This window comes from Uranotaenia lowii, chromosome 2, assembly GCF_029784155.1.
Source record: "Uranotaenia lowii strain MFRU-FL chromosome 2, ASM2978415v1, whole genome shotgun sequence".
Classification (NCBI taxonomy): Eukaryota; Metazoa; Arthropoda; class Insecta; order Diptera; family Culicidae; genus Uranotaenia; species Uranotaenia lowii.
The window spans coordinates 209,686,791-209,701,209 of NC_073692.1; the positions used below are offsets into that span (position 1 = coordinate 209,686,791).

The 14,419-nt window shown below is 36.4% G+C and overlaps 1 protein-coding gene across 1 annotated transcript in view; it reads right to left on the bottom strand.

Annotated features, from left to right (window-relative positions):
• Nucleotides 1-13,039, bottom strand: part of LOC129745714 (uncharacterized) — a 110,727-nt gene extending 97,688 nt beyond the window's left edge. The window contains exon 1 of the mRNA XM_055739025.1: nt 12,604-13,039. The gene's annotated coding sequence lies outside the window, so the exon portion shown is untranslated. The remainder of the gene's footprint in view (nt 1-12,603) is intronic.
• Between the last annotated feature and the right edge of the window lie 1,380 nt (nt 13,040-14,419).

Here is a 14,419-nt window from a genome sequence, read left to right on the forward strand (position 1 = left end):
ACTAACTTGATCGCATTGTCACACAATCAGAATAACAGATAGAAAGTTTATGTCCTAGGCGAAGTTGTAGTTTATTTTATTTCAAATATCTGCAAAAAGTTGAAAAAAAGGTCACAAACTTTCTATTTGTTATTCTTATTGTGTGACGATGCGATCAAATTAGTGCGATTATAACTCCGTTCACGATATATCAAAGAAATGCGAAAAAAAATCACACATCAAATTGCGGATGCGGATCGCATCACAATCTTCTACAAACTTGTTTGTCATTGTTTGAGCTACAATTCCTGAAATTCTGAGCTTTCTAGCATACTGGTAACATATTTTAGAACACCAGGAGTGTATGTCGATTTTGCACACATTTTGCCGAAAATCTCCATACAAATTTCAAGTCCTTTGCGCCAGCTCGTGCTTCTGCCAAATGACCTGAATCTTTCAGAAAGTCATTTTTTCACCTAAATGCACAAATTTAGGGGGTGCCGCGTGGAATATAAGGATTTTTTTTTTGTTGTGGGCCAGTCTATTATATCTATTAAGCTTAATAAAACCTTAATTTTGGAAAATCATATACAAAGCTACAGAACAAAACCATGTAGTTTAGACTTGAATCATATCACTTTATTTGTAAATAATTATGTAAGTATTACTGATCTAATCTAATCCTTACAAAAGAAGCAAATATTGTGAAAGTAAAGATTAAACTGAAAAAAGCCTATCTTTTGCAAGTGGATCAATCGAGGAAAACAAACCTACCTATCCAAAGTCCCCCCGGTTCTCCCCGAGTTTATTAGCAGCAAGTCGGTAAAAGGATTCGCACACAACAAATAAAACCGACAAGTAGTTTTACGTGTTGCAGCTCTCCTCGAGTAATTGAGTAATCATTCCGCCAGAAAGGATGTATCGGTGGCGGCAGTCTTTTGTTACTGTCCTCGATCCTCGACATCGGCAAACAATAACAGCCAGCCAGCAGCTAATGAACGGATCCGAACCAACATACAAACGCATCGAAAACAATGGTTTCCGGAAAAATCCGAAGGAGCAAACGAGTGAGCTATAGGGGGAGAGAGAAAAACTGAATGGGAAACGATTTACGTAACAAGGCTGCTGCGGAAAGACTCATAAAATGTGGGACATTCATTCAAGTTCAACACTGAGGCTTGATTCAGCTCGATGTATTCGATTTACGATAACAGCACAGATTATGTACGGTTTAGTGTAATTAACCGGGGCTTACGGTTGCCTAACTTTGACTTTAACAGGGGGAATAAGTGAAGAAATCACTCTCCTTCCTTGCTTCCGATAAGGGATATTGATTTTGTGGGAAATGTGTGTAATCTTACCGAGGAATGTGTTGTTTGGCCTCCGGATTAGAAACCATGCAACAGGTGTGCTGAAATCAGTTCCACTTGTGATAACTACCTCCTAGGGTGGGAGGGAGCCTTTCGAGGGACACGTGATGCAGATGCACATTGTCAACTGGGCCATCATCGGCCAATTAGATAAGAGGACATTACGTAACATAAATCAGATTCGGGGTTTTGGTTGAGCCAAACAAACAATGTATTTTTGGTGCAGCTGAGGAGAGATCCATTCATTAACCACAATATCGAGATGTTGCCGGAAACGAAGTTCAAGTTCAAATATGCAAGCTTTTGCATCACACCGATGGGCTTGGGACTTCAATTTAATGCTAGATCATTGCAATTAGAATTATATTTGACTGGACAAAATTTCACTTCTCCCGTATTTGGATGCGAAGGATGTGGAGTTTCGGGGAGCCAACAATAACAACATTTTCAATACGTAGGATGTTTTAAAATATTTCTGTAAAATTAACAATTGTTAAGCGTTTTCTCTTATAAGCTGATGAATTTCTTACATTTAATGCTTCTTATTGTTCAACTCCTGAATTCGACTCCGTGGTATAGTGACGTCCTGAGGCAATCTTTGTTTCAACCAGAGCACTTAACGGAAACCACATAATAAGTGCTACCTGATATGACGATATCACTTTGTTAAGAAACTGAACATATTTAATAAATTTCAGGAATTCACCTCGAACCTATGATTGCTTTTATCTATCCCTCGTTACTGTTCACTACGTTCTGGTGCTTTGAGTTATCGGAACTACTGAAAATTTGATATTTTCATGTAATAACAAATCATACTATGCGATATTATATCCAATCAACTTACTGTTGCACAATGAGTATGAACTTAATCGTGATTTAAATATGATTTCCGTTCGGACAGAGAAAATATAGGTTTTGTAGAAATAACTTCGTGAATGTTATAGAAAATGGCGCAAAACTTCTAATCTGCATTTTTCTTGCCGTCTTCTTCTACCTCATAAATTGTATCTTATTTTAGAACATCGTTTTGCATGACGTTTGGGTGTATTGAAATATCATAGGACTGTTATTAAGTTTACGCTGGGATGAGACGTGTCGACGTACAGCCGTGACAGAGGGGGTTGAAAGTATTATAAGAATAATCACCGGTCTCGAAAACGGCTACACACCAAGTTTCACGTTGATCAGCTCAGTAGTTTCCGTAAAATGTTCGAATTGTGTCATATTTTTTAAAATTTTTATGGGAGAAACAATCTCTCCCATACAGGGGAGGGCTTCTTTTAAGTTAAACGGATTGAAAGTATTTTAGAAACCATCTCGGACCCCAAAAACTCTTACATACCAAAATTTTACATGGATCGGTTCAGTAGTTTTCGAGTCTATAGGGAACAGACAGAAAGACAGACAAACATTCATCTTCTTCTTCTATTCTTTCTCTATGTGTAAAAGCAATTTCCGTTCGTTTGCTCGTTTGTGTGTTTGTTTTTAATAGGGTCAGCTGCCTTAAGACCCTGATCTGATTAAGATCTGAAATTTGGCATGGGTGTTCATTAGCACCAGGATTGATGAAAAATGTTTTCAGATTTTAAGATGACCCCTTTTCAAGGAGGTAGCCCATACAACACATACACTGTTTTAGCGATATTGACGTTATTATACATTGGATTGAGAAGAAAATTTTAACATTGATGTTTTGAAAGACGGGAAATCCAACCCAGGTATCAAATTTTGATTTCAGTGGTTTTGCTAAATCCACGTTATTATGCATTGAATAGGTGTGAAAAAGAGCACCCTGGGGTTTTTAAGAACGAGAAATTGATTTCAAGTATTAAATTTTATGTAAGGAATCAACAAGTGGGGTCGTCGATGTTAGTTGTTTAGTATTTTTCCTGTATTAACGTTATAATGCATTGGATTGGAATGAAAATTGGCGCTCAGCGATTTTTAGGGATAAGCAATTGATTTTAAGTATCAAATTTTCTGTGAGGGGTTGGCAAAAATGATCGTCCAAATAAACTTTTCAATGTTTTTGCTATATTCACATTACTATGCACAGGATTTTAATGAAAATTGGCAGTTTCAAGAAATGGATATTCGATATCAGGTTTTGAGTTTTGTGGAAGGATTCGACAATAGGGATCGTCCGTATTAACGGTTCGCTGCTTTTGCGATATTGACGTTATCATGCATTGGATTGGAATGGAAATTGTTACACAGGAGTTTTTACGGACAAGTAATTGATTTTGTGTAAGAGATCGACAAAATGAATCGTCTTCATTGCATGAATCGTTGCTCTGCGACGTAGTTCCACCTCCCCGTAGTGCAGAGTGGAAACGTGTCTGCAAGTCCGGCGTATTGCAGATGTACGGCCAAGAGAACTACACTAAACCCACTAGAGGCTGACGACGGGGCTGCCAAACCCGCGCGGAAGAAGTGGTGCACCCGGGTATTTAGGTACCAGTACTTGGGTGTGAGCGTGAGGGTCCAACACGCTTTCGGGGGGTCATGGCCCTGATATGCGGATGTGACCGGAAGGAAAGCGATCGCCAATTCGTTTTGCGTTTCGGTGGGTATAGACCCGACTCTCAAAACGAGTAGATGCGCAAAGTGGTGGCCAATGGTGGGCCGATCACTTAGGGACGTGTTTACACGTCAGTGTCCGTGAGGCACATTTTGCCGGAGGTGTCAGGGTTCGACACGCGTTTCGGGAATTGATGCGCCTGAACCGCGAGTGTGACCTGATGAGGGCGTTCTATAGCTCGATCTGCGCTTCGGGTGGTCAAGCGCCCGACATGAAGATCGGGTAGTTGCGCTGAGTGGTGACTTAAGTCAACACTATTTGAGAGTTTGGAGGAGTCTGAGTCCTACACGTGGCTTAGGGGGCTTACTCCTCCTACCCGCGTGTTTGAACAGAGAAAGTGTCGTCGACAACTCGCTTTGTGTTTCTGGACTTCCTGGACTGGATTCACAAAGTTAGTAGTTGCACGGCACAACTAATATAAAAAAATATTAACTGTTCAGTGTTTTTGCAATATTATTATAGTTCGGACCGAGACAAAAATTGAAACACAAGAGTTTTAAAGGACGAAAATCGATTCCTGCTTTAAAGCTTTGTACTAGACGACTGAAAACGGGGTCGTCCATATTAACTGTTAAATGGTTTTGCAATTAAAGCTTTATTATACATGTGTCGAGACGAAAATTTCTACATGGGAGTTATACAAAACGGACAACTGATCCCTGGACTCAAATTTGGAATCAGACGGCAGAAAAAGGGGTCGTCTACACTAACTTTGTAATGCGTTTGCTATTATTGTGTTACTATGCATTGAATCGAGACGAAAATTCATTAAGATTTTTTAAATGCTATCATCGAGTCTAAAACTTTCGTTGAAACAAAATTTTCTCTAAAAAAATGCGTTTTTTATAAATTTTTTTCTCATTAAGTCACTAATATCAACAATACTATTGGTCAAACGCAAAAACAGTGTTCAGATGATCGATAGAAAATTTATTCACCTTCAATATGCAAAAGAGAGATTTCAAATTACTGTTATGCCGTCTGAGATATTTTAATCTAAGTATAAGAACTTTTTTAATTTTTTCGAAATTTCACATTTGGAGCATAACTCAAAAACGGTTCTACTGAGATTTTTTTGAATTTCATTTTCGTATTCAGCGCCCGATTTCACATTAAAAATGTTGGTCAGTTTATCAAGTTCACGATTTTTTTTTAATTTTGTAAACTAGTGTAATTGGAATACGATGACCAAATCGTAAGCAAGAAAGTTCGACTACAAATTTTTAAAAATAAAGAAATGCTTCGAAATGGAAAAATCTACCAATTTCAGCAAAACTACATTGAAAAGGAATATGGCTCCAGGAAAGAGGAAAAGTTTTTTAGAGTGCGTAGGATTTAGAGAAAAAAAGTGGTTCCCTGTAAATGAGAGAGTTGGGCCCCAATAGTGTTTTTCTATATTCTTCTTGTTAGGAAGCTATCTCAAGAAGCATTTGACAGAATGACATTAAATTTTGTTAGCTAACTTTGCTGAAAATTTTGTTGAACTCTCTTCACACAATCAAAATTTATTCACAATAAAAGTGGTGCATGAATTTCAAGTGTGGGCTTTACTATGGTAAAACTGACCATGTTCCGAAAATTTGCAGTTTTTAACTTGTTAATAACATGCATGTTAATAACTTGCTTTCCACTGTAACGGATCGCAAAATACTTGAAAAAAAAATTATTCTATCAAAGGAACGATATGACACAGATTTTTTTTTTCCGATTGTTGTTAAACATAATGCAATATTGCTGAAAATGATATTGGTCCTATCTGTTAATCAAAATGCAATGACAATGCACTGAATCACACGGCTTTTAGATCGAATTTGGAAATCGTCGTAACAATCCTATAAAAATAAGCGATCTTCACGGTTTACGTACCCAAGCCATTAAAACTATAATTTTGCCTTAGTAAAAAAAAATCATCCATGAAAATGTAAACGAGCATATTAGCGATAAGCGAGTTTGCATCTCACGTGTTTTTGTGTCCTGGGCCTGACAAACTTTTGCATCAATTTTAAATAATAACAAACAACTTTTCCATTACAAACTTGTATATGGCACTTCTAATGATAATCGTTATAATTATACTGGTCGATTAATGTTAGCAAATTGTTTTTTTTTCACTTAGTTTTCCCACTAAACCTTTAATCTAATGGATAAACACACCCCTCCAAAGGTAATCAGTCAAGCAAGAGCTATCGTTAACTTCCCAATAAATTTTAAATAAATTGGCTAAATAAAAAGCGGACAGACTAATAACCGATTAGCGTTAGAATGCCAGACATTCTTTTCATTTTTGGATTGATTTTTCTCGGTGGTTAAAAAATTAACTGCCGTGTAGTTTACGTTTCGGTTTACTTATTCAATTTCAATCATCTTCAGAAACTAATAGATTTTCTACACCCCCTGGGGCGGTCACATTGGTTTTCTTTAGTCACTGTTGATGCTGCTGTTGCTGCGACTTGCTGTCGACAGCTTTCGTTAAAAATGATAAGCATTGTCTCAGAAAAGCGCAAAAATATCGTTTCCCCATGGCCCACTTAACCCCTCTCTCCCCTACTGACGTTACGATTTTCGACAAAGTTGTTCAGCGGAAATTATACTTTAAACAATTTATTAATTTTCATAAAAATAATAAGCAGGCTTGGTTCCCTAGAAGAAACAAAAATAATGTTGATTTTTCAGTAGAAAATATTCAATTTCCCCTTTAAAACCCCTTACAAAGTTCAAATTTACTCATGTAAATGTTACTTAAAAATTATGAAAAAAATCATGGATGAGTTTTCACCCAAAAACAAAGCTTTTTAGATCCTACGGTTTGAGAAATTAAAAAAAATGACCTCAAATCGACTAAGTCTAATGGGAGAGTATTTGGATACGAAAATTGGTAATATGGTTATTTGAGACTCCTATCTCTTTCAATTGGTTTTAAAGTAAGAGAAGAGGGGAGCTCCCATACAATTGTTTTGCATAAACCAAGAACTAATCTAACAAACAGCACCTAATATGACACGGGAAACCATTTGGGTACGAGAAATGGTTATAGAATTATTCAAAATACCACCTTTCTTCCAGCGAATAAATAGGTATAACTGAAAAAGCATTTTAACTATTTGAATCAAACTTGAAATAGGAAGGTAATTGAGTACGAGATATGTTTCTATGAATGTTAAAAACCCTTCTGTCTTGCAGTGTGGAGAGGGTAGGGAAAGAGGGGTTTCCATATAAATGTTATTGTATTAATATATTTTCTAAGAAGTTATCAACAAATGAAACCAAAATTTGATATCAGAGGGTTTATGATTACGAAAAAAATAGGATCCCTTTCTCATTCCATCGGTTGCGGATGGGAAAGGGAAAGGGGGGCTTTCATACTAGTTTTGTGGCATAAATCGAATACTTACATATCATATAAGAGAGATTGTTTGCGTACGATTCATTTGAAACCCTTACTTTCATCTCAAAAACTTATAAAAAAATGGAACAAAATCTGACGTTATTTAGATACTAAAAATGTGTCTATAGTAGTTCGTGAGTCCTTTCCGCATTAAAATTGGTAAGGGTGAGGAATCAATACCAGTGAAACATACATTTTGGTATGATTATTAAATCAATGAAAATCTTGGAATACTTATTTAAGGATCAAGTTTCAGAATATGAGTGCAATTTTGTAGTGCAATTCGAAACTCCAGTTGCAACTCTCATTTTGAAATGGTTGTTTTTTTAATTTTATTGAAATTTGATTAAATGATGCCTACAAACCAAATCAAATTATAAATAGTTTGTTAAAATTTTATCTATTTTTGGAAGGTATAGCAAAGCACACCGGGTCAGGTAGTCGGTAAATTACATGCATTTCCCCAACAAAATTGCATAACATATTAAACTGTTTTTATTAACGACCCTTGCGCTTATCCATCAAATTGAAATTCTTAATAAGAAATTGATTTATTCATTTATTTTTTAGTCTTCGAAATAAATATTGTTTCGCACAGACTTATTATTCTAAGAGATGCCTTAACCTATTTTTAAATAACTGCTTAGACATACCAGAATCAAAAATTCTAGCGCACTCATTAAAATAACGGTTACATGTGCTCTGTTGTGGTATGAGCCTACTTGGTTGAATGATTCAACTGAATCAAAGCAATCGAAAGATTCCTTTTAATTCATTCACTTTTCATTTACCGTGGTTGAATTAAAAGGAATCTTTCGATTGCTTTGATTCGGTTACATGTGTCTATTGGATTGTAGTAGCCATACGTGGTTCGATGAGATGGAATCCAAAGAAGCATTTGATTCCGCAGCGGGCGTGTAGGAGCAGTCAAATGTATGCAATCCAGGGGATCGTTGTTTTCAATATTGCCGCTCAGTAAGTCGAATGTGAATAAACACTGCAGAAACTTCCTTCTACGGGATAGCGTTTCAAGATGAATCAGGTTACATCGATGTTCATAGGGAGTCCTGACTTCGGGATTCCAGTTAAGTTTCCTAAGAGAGATTGACTCGAAGTCAGTTGGAACGGGGCCCAAACTGGTGCTGCGTATTCAAGTATACTTCTGACGAGTACATGCCATTAATTGTGTCAACAGTTTCAAGAACGGTATCACCCATTGTGTAGTTATACTGATGCACGTTACGGGTTCTTGATAAACTCATTGTTTTGCACTTTTCAACGTTCACCAACATTGCATTCAAACTGCACCATCTCATAACAACGTCGAGATCATTCTGCAACATGACGCTGTCCAGCGGTGATGTAATTTGTCGGAAAAGCTTTAGGTCGTCGGCATAAAATAGTTTATGCGACGTCAGCATGTCACACAGCATCGTTAACGAACAGTATGAATATTAACGGCCCAAGATGACTGCCTTGGGGAACACCGGATGGTATCAAAAACTTCGAAGAGCAGAAAGAGTTGACTCTAACATAGGCCAAGTGGGAGTTCAAATACGAGGCGAGCCACTTTGTTATCCACTCAGGAAGTCCAAGGTGTCTAAGTTTGTCTATTACCAGTATGTGAGGAACGCGGTCAAAAGCTTTGGAGAAATCGATGTATACAGTTTGCACTTGCTGACGTTTTTCGAGTTTTGGTACCACAACATTTGTAAATGCCATAACGTTTGAGGTTGTTGAGCATTTTTCATGAATCCATGTTGAGCGCCATCGATTAACTGAGCTATGGACGGATATATAGCATCGTACACTAGAGATTCAAGTACTTTCGCAAAACAGTTAAGGATTGAAATCGGACGGTAGTTTTCGACGGAATGTGCGCTGCCGCTTTTATGCACAGGTATGATCGATGATATTTTCCACGCCTGCGGGAAAATTCCAGATGACAGGGACATATTAAAAATCCTTGTTAGAGGTATCGCTATTGCGGAGGCACATTTTTTTACGAACACCGGTGGCAAATTGTCAGGTCCCGGTCCATTTGAAACATTTACTGCTATAAGGGCATTATAAACGTAAACATGAGATAGTGTAAGAGTAGGTAAACGGATATTGTATGACGGTAAAGATTCAAGTGATGCAGTTGAAGTGAGTCCATCGTCAATTGATCGTCGTAAAAAAACCCTAGTACGAATATTCGTCTAGTTCGGTCGAATGTATGTATAATAACGAAAAAAGGAATAGATGGTCCGTCCTGTAAAACAACAGAAAAGTTATTGCGGTTCAAAGATTGTATTTTGGTCAAAAATTGTCGTATAAAAAGAAATGCGTAAAAAGTACTCATTGCGCGTTGGACAAAATTTGCGGCCTTTGAACCGCAATAACTTTTCTGTTTCACAACCAATCGAGTTACAGTCTTCGGGTGAAATATTTGTCTCAACTTAGGCTTTAAGAAAATCAAACATAAAAAACAATCAGCAAGTGATGAAAAAAGTTATTGATGAAAAACCAGTATTTTTTGTTCCTTCCGGGTAAAATACCTCAAAATTTTATTCACGTTTGAGACTTAAGCAACCCCTCCCTATGGTCAGATCTTCCTGAAACTTGGCATGTGACCTTCTGGTAAGCTAATAAATAATTTTGACTTGGAGTGAGTTAGATTTATCATGTTTCATTCTTCCTATACTATGATAAGTGTACTGCGGTTCGTTGAATTATTAAAAACTGCAAAAATTACAGTTATGGTAAAGTAGCCATAACTTCTTCAATTTCCCACCGATTTTGATAAATAATCACTTGAAATCTTTGTTTTGAATTGACATTTAAGCGCAAAAGAAAATCAGATTTTTTAAATGCTACCATCGGGTCTAAAACTTTCGTTGAAACAAAATTTTCTCTAAAAAAATGCGTTTTTTATAATTTTTTTTCTCATAAAGTCACTAATACCAACAATACTGTTGGTCAAACGCAAAAACAGTGTTCAGATGATCGATAGAAAATTTATTCACCTTCAATATGCAAAAGAGAGATTTCAAATTACTGTTATGCCGTCTGAGATATTTTAATCTAAGTACAAGAACTTTTTTAATTTTTTCGAAATTTCATATTTGGAGCATAACTCAAAAACGGTTCTACTGAGATTTTTTTGAATTTCATTTTCGGATTCAGCGCCCGATTTCACATTGAAAATGACCTTCAGTTTACTGAGTTCAAAAATGCTGTAAACTAGTGTTATTATTTGGGCTAGATAGCTTTCTTACTTTGTAGATTTGAATTCCGACCTGGATATAGTTTAGGTAGTTATATGTTATGAATATGGGACTAAGAGTTCAAGCATATTGTGTTGTCCTTCTCGACGACATCCTCGAAAATTGTAGAACTAATAATGTACTCACCCATTTTCGGTATATTAGATTTTTAAGTAACCTTTTTTAAGTAAGCTTTTTTCCTTATGATTCGAAACGAAGTGTTTTGCTTTCAAACGTAACTTTTGGCAAGTTTAATCTGCCATGTGGATCTGATTTCCAAAGGCAGGTTTTCAATCTGAAATCTAACAAAATTCTGTTTTTTGTTTGAGTTAGTGTTTCAAAATTAGAATTCTAAGATTACTGGGATATGGAAAAGCCTTGATTTTGGCTTTATTTCTAATTTCTGATTTTAGTTTTGTTTCCGAATTCGCGATTGGAATTTCTAGAAAATGATTCAAATAATGATTATTGTTTTGGATATATTTGTCCGCTAGACGAACCAGAAAGTAAAATTTACCTCCTTGACCACTTTGGTTTTTATTGAGCTTGAATAAACTTCTTATCTTTCATTCCATTTCGATTGACAATTGTTTGATCGACTTAACTGATTTTAAGATATTTAATCGACTTAAGTGAGTTATCGCAAACTTCTAAACCGGAGTTAACTTCTCAAATTTTTTTAATTGTTATAGATTTCAAGCAGCATTGTATCCTTAAAATCTTTTTAATCCAGCACTAAAATGCATCTATTCACTGAACTGACCATGCGTTTTAATAATCTTAGATCATAGGTCGGCATCCTGCGGCTCTTTGGATGTAAAGTGGCTCTTTAGCTCACTATCAAATATTGAATATTTTTTTAATAAAATATTAAAAAACCGTGCTATAAAAAAATATAGAATTGAAACAGATTTCAAAGAAGTATCCAAAAGTTAGACGAAAAAAAACTTTAATAGACTTAACGTTATTTTTGTGAAACTTATGTACACTGATCATTTATATGTTTTGTTAATTTTTATTAAAAACAAAAAGATAGAATCTTTAATGTGGCTCTTTCAAACTCTAATTTTTTTTTTAAATTTGATGGTTTTGGCTCTTCCGACTTCAAAGGTTGCAGACCACTGCAACTGTCTTAGATCAAATATTTGCCTGATGCCATTTTTGCCTGATTTACACATGAAACTTTTCCCAGTGCACAGATAGAGCCGAATTGTTTTCTACAAAGTTGTAGCCAACAGTTTTTGAGGCATCTTTACCCAAGACACCACATCTGACAATTTGTAAGCGAGATAGCGCACATTTTTCTCTTAGAGAGCAAAATTGTTTCTGGAGACGTTCGTTAGTTATAATAGTTTTTTGGTAAAAACTTACTTACTTACTTACTTACTGTCATATTTCTGATTGGTGCAAACCAAAAAGAAATTTTATGGCTGCATTATTCAGTTTAAATATCAAATATGTGATTGTAAAATGATGGGTGATAGGTTATTTTTAATCTCGTAAAAAAATATATATAAAGCATGTTAATTCTAAATACAAATTCACACATCGAAAGACCCTTTGAAAAAGAACTTCTCCATTTCTCGTGCAAAAGTCGAATTTTACTCTTTTTTTCCTGCTTGCGTCAATTGCGATGCTTGAATAAACGATTTAACAACTGAAGCTGCAACATTTTCATATTTAAATTCCTTCAGAATCAGAATTAAATGGTTCATTCTATTCGAAATTATTCTGCGTTCCTTATGAACTCTTTTTGAATTCAAAATCTAAAAGAGTTGCATTTCAAATCAAATTTCCATACTATCAGGTGGCAAATGAACTTCAGCTCCCATATTTGGGAATTGCACAGCCCGAAAAATGGCAACCCCCATGTCTGGATCCCACGAAACTGTTCCACTTTCATTATATTGCCGAAAAATTACCAACACCTTTCTAAATGTAGAGCTGACGCACGATAGAATATACCGTCCACTCCAACCGCGATATTCAATTAAGATGTAATTACCAGCATATTCGAAAAGTATGTACTGTACTCACTTTGCGAACCCGAACGTTGACTTTGTTACCCTCGTTGCTGTCACTCGATGGTTATCCAACCGGAAGCCAAATCGCCCAACAAACGGTATCAACAGGTTGGTTCTTCTCGCAGGATGATAGATTCGCGCCAGAGATTCCGGGTTACAAAGTTCGCCTTTGCCACAAAATCAACACTTCACCGCAACGCCACTAACCAGCTAACTAACTTGGCGACCGAACGCAAAGTGAGAGAGAACTGGGCAATTGAAAACTAATAATCGACTAATTTCGCAGCCACCTCCAAAGAGCGTTTCACTCGAACCTTTTCGAACTTGGTTTTCCACACCGGATACTCTCGACAACAACCAAAATTGCTGATGCCACCCCACAACAACTCTTCTCTTGGCACTTGGCGCTGTGAATTCAGGAAGTTCCAGTTGCCTTATGAGCGGCTGCACGGGAAAGCTTCAACATTTATACCATGTTGCTGCTTGCTTCTGTTGCCAGAATTGCTTCCCGAACGACCTGGCTCGGAATAACAAATTGTGACAAACCATCCGGCGTTCGTCGTCATCCTCGTTGAGAAGTATAAGGTAGCACGAGGCACCATCGGTTGGCAGAAAAAAAAAATCGTTGAAGCCGGAAAATCCGCCAAGTCGATTCATTCGGCTTTCTGGTACGCATGTTTGGCAACAGGTTTATCGCCTCAAGATGTGACGAAAGAAGCATCCCTATTTTTAACGGAAATCTGTAGGCTGTTAAAGGGCTCCAGCGAAAATGTGTGTATTTTTTCCTTCTCTCCTGCTGCTCCACCTAGGTGCGATGTGCAAAGTAATTCTGCAATACGATGTCGAAAGAAATTATGTTATTTTTCCAAGAACGTTTGAATAAGATTAAAAATAACTGCAATTAGTCTGGAAAGTTGATACAAAAGAAGACTTAAAATCAAAATGAGTTGTCTTCTGGTATACAGAGCATATAACAGAGCGAAGCTCCAGTTAAATAATAATATTATTGAGAAAAAACAAGGCCATCTATATTCTCCCAGGGTATTTGAGTTACTTAGAGCAAGTTCACCGGTGTTGGGAAAAAGTGGTACACAGTAAACGAATATTACCGAGTTCGGTATTTTTTTTACCGAAATCCTAACATGTGTAAATCGTTAAACTGTTCGGTAATTTTTTCGGTAAAAAATAACCGAACATCGGTAAATCGATTCTTCATTTACCGATGTTCGTTTATTTTTAACCGAAAAAATTACCGAACAGTTTAACGATTTACACATGTTAGGATTTCGGTAAAAAAATTACCGAACTCGGTAATATTCGTTTACTGTGTAGAAATGTTGACATTTTGAAAATTTTACCAAGCAAAAATGTTTTCAAGATCCTTAAGCGTTGTATTTTTTTACAACACTGTTTCTATTTCAGCCGTATGTGATAAAAAAAATGCTATTTTTGCATCACAGCATGCGAAAATACAACACGTGTGAAGGTAGAACTATCGGTATAAGATGCTATGCCGGACCGGCATTAACAAGCTTAAATCAAATAATCAAATCAATGTCAAATTTTCTACAGCCAAATCAATATCTTTTATTGAATTCAGTGGATCGTTTACGTATAAATTATGTTCATTAAAATTCCTATATCGCCCCCAGTTAGCTTTATGAGAGTTAAATGTTGATTTCAAAGGGGTTTCAATGGAACTTTGGGCTAAAGAAAAAGTTACTGGAAGGTGGTCTGAATCGAGGTCCACATACGTAGCTTATTGACTACAATGCTCGCCTCCATCCGTTAGAACCAAATCAATTGTGGAGGGATTTCTAATTGAAAAG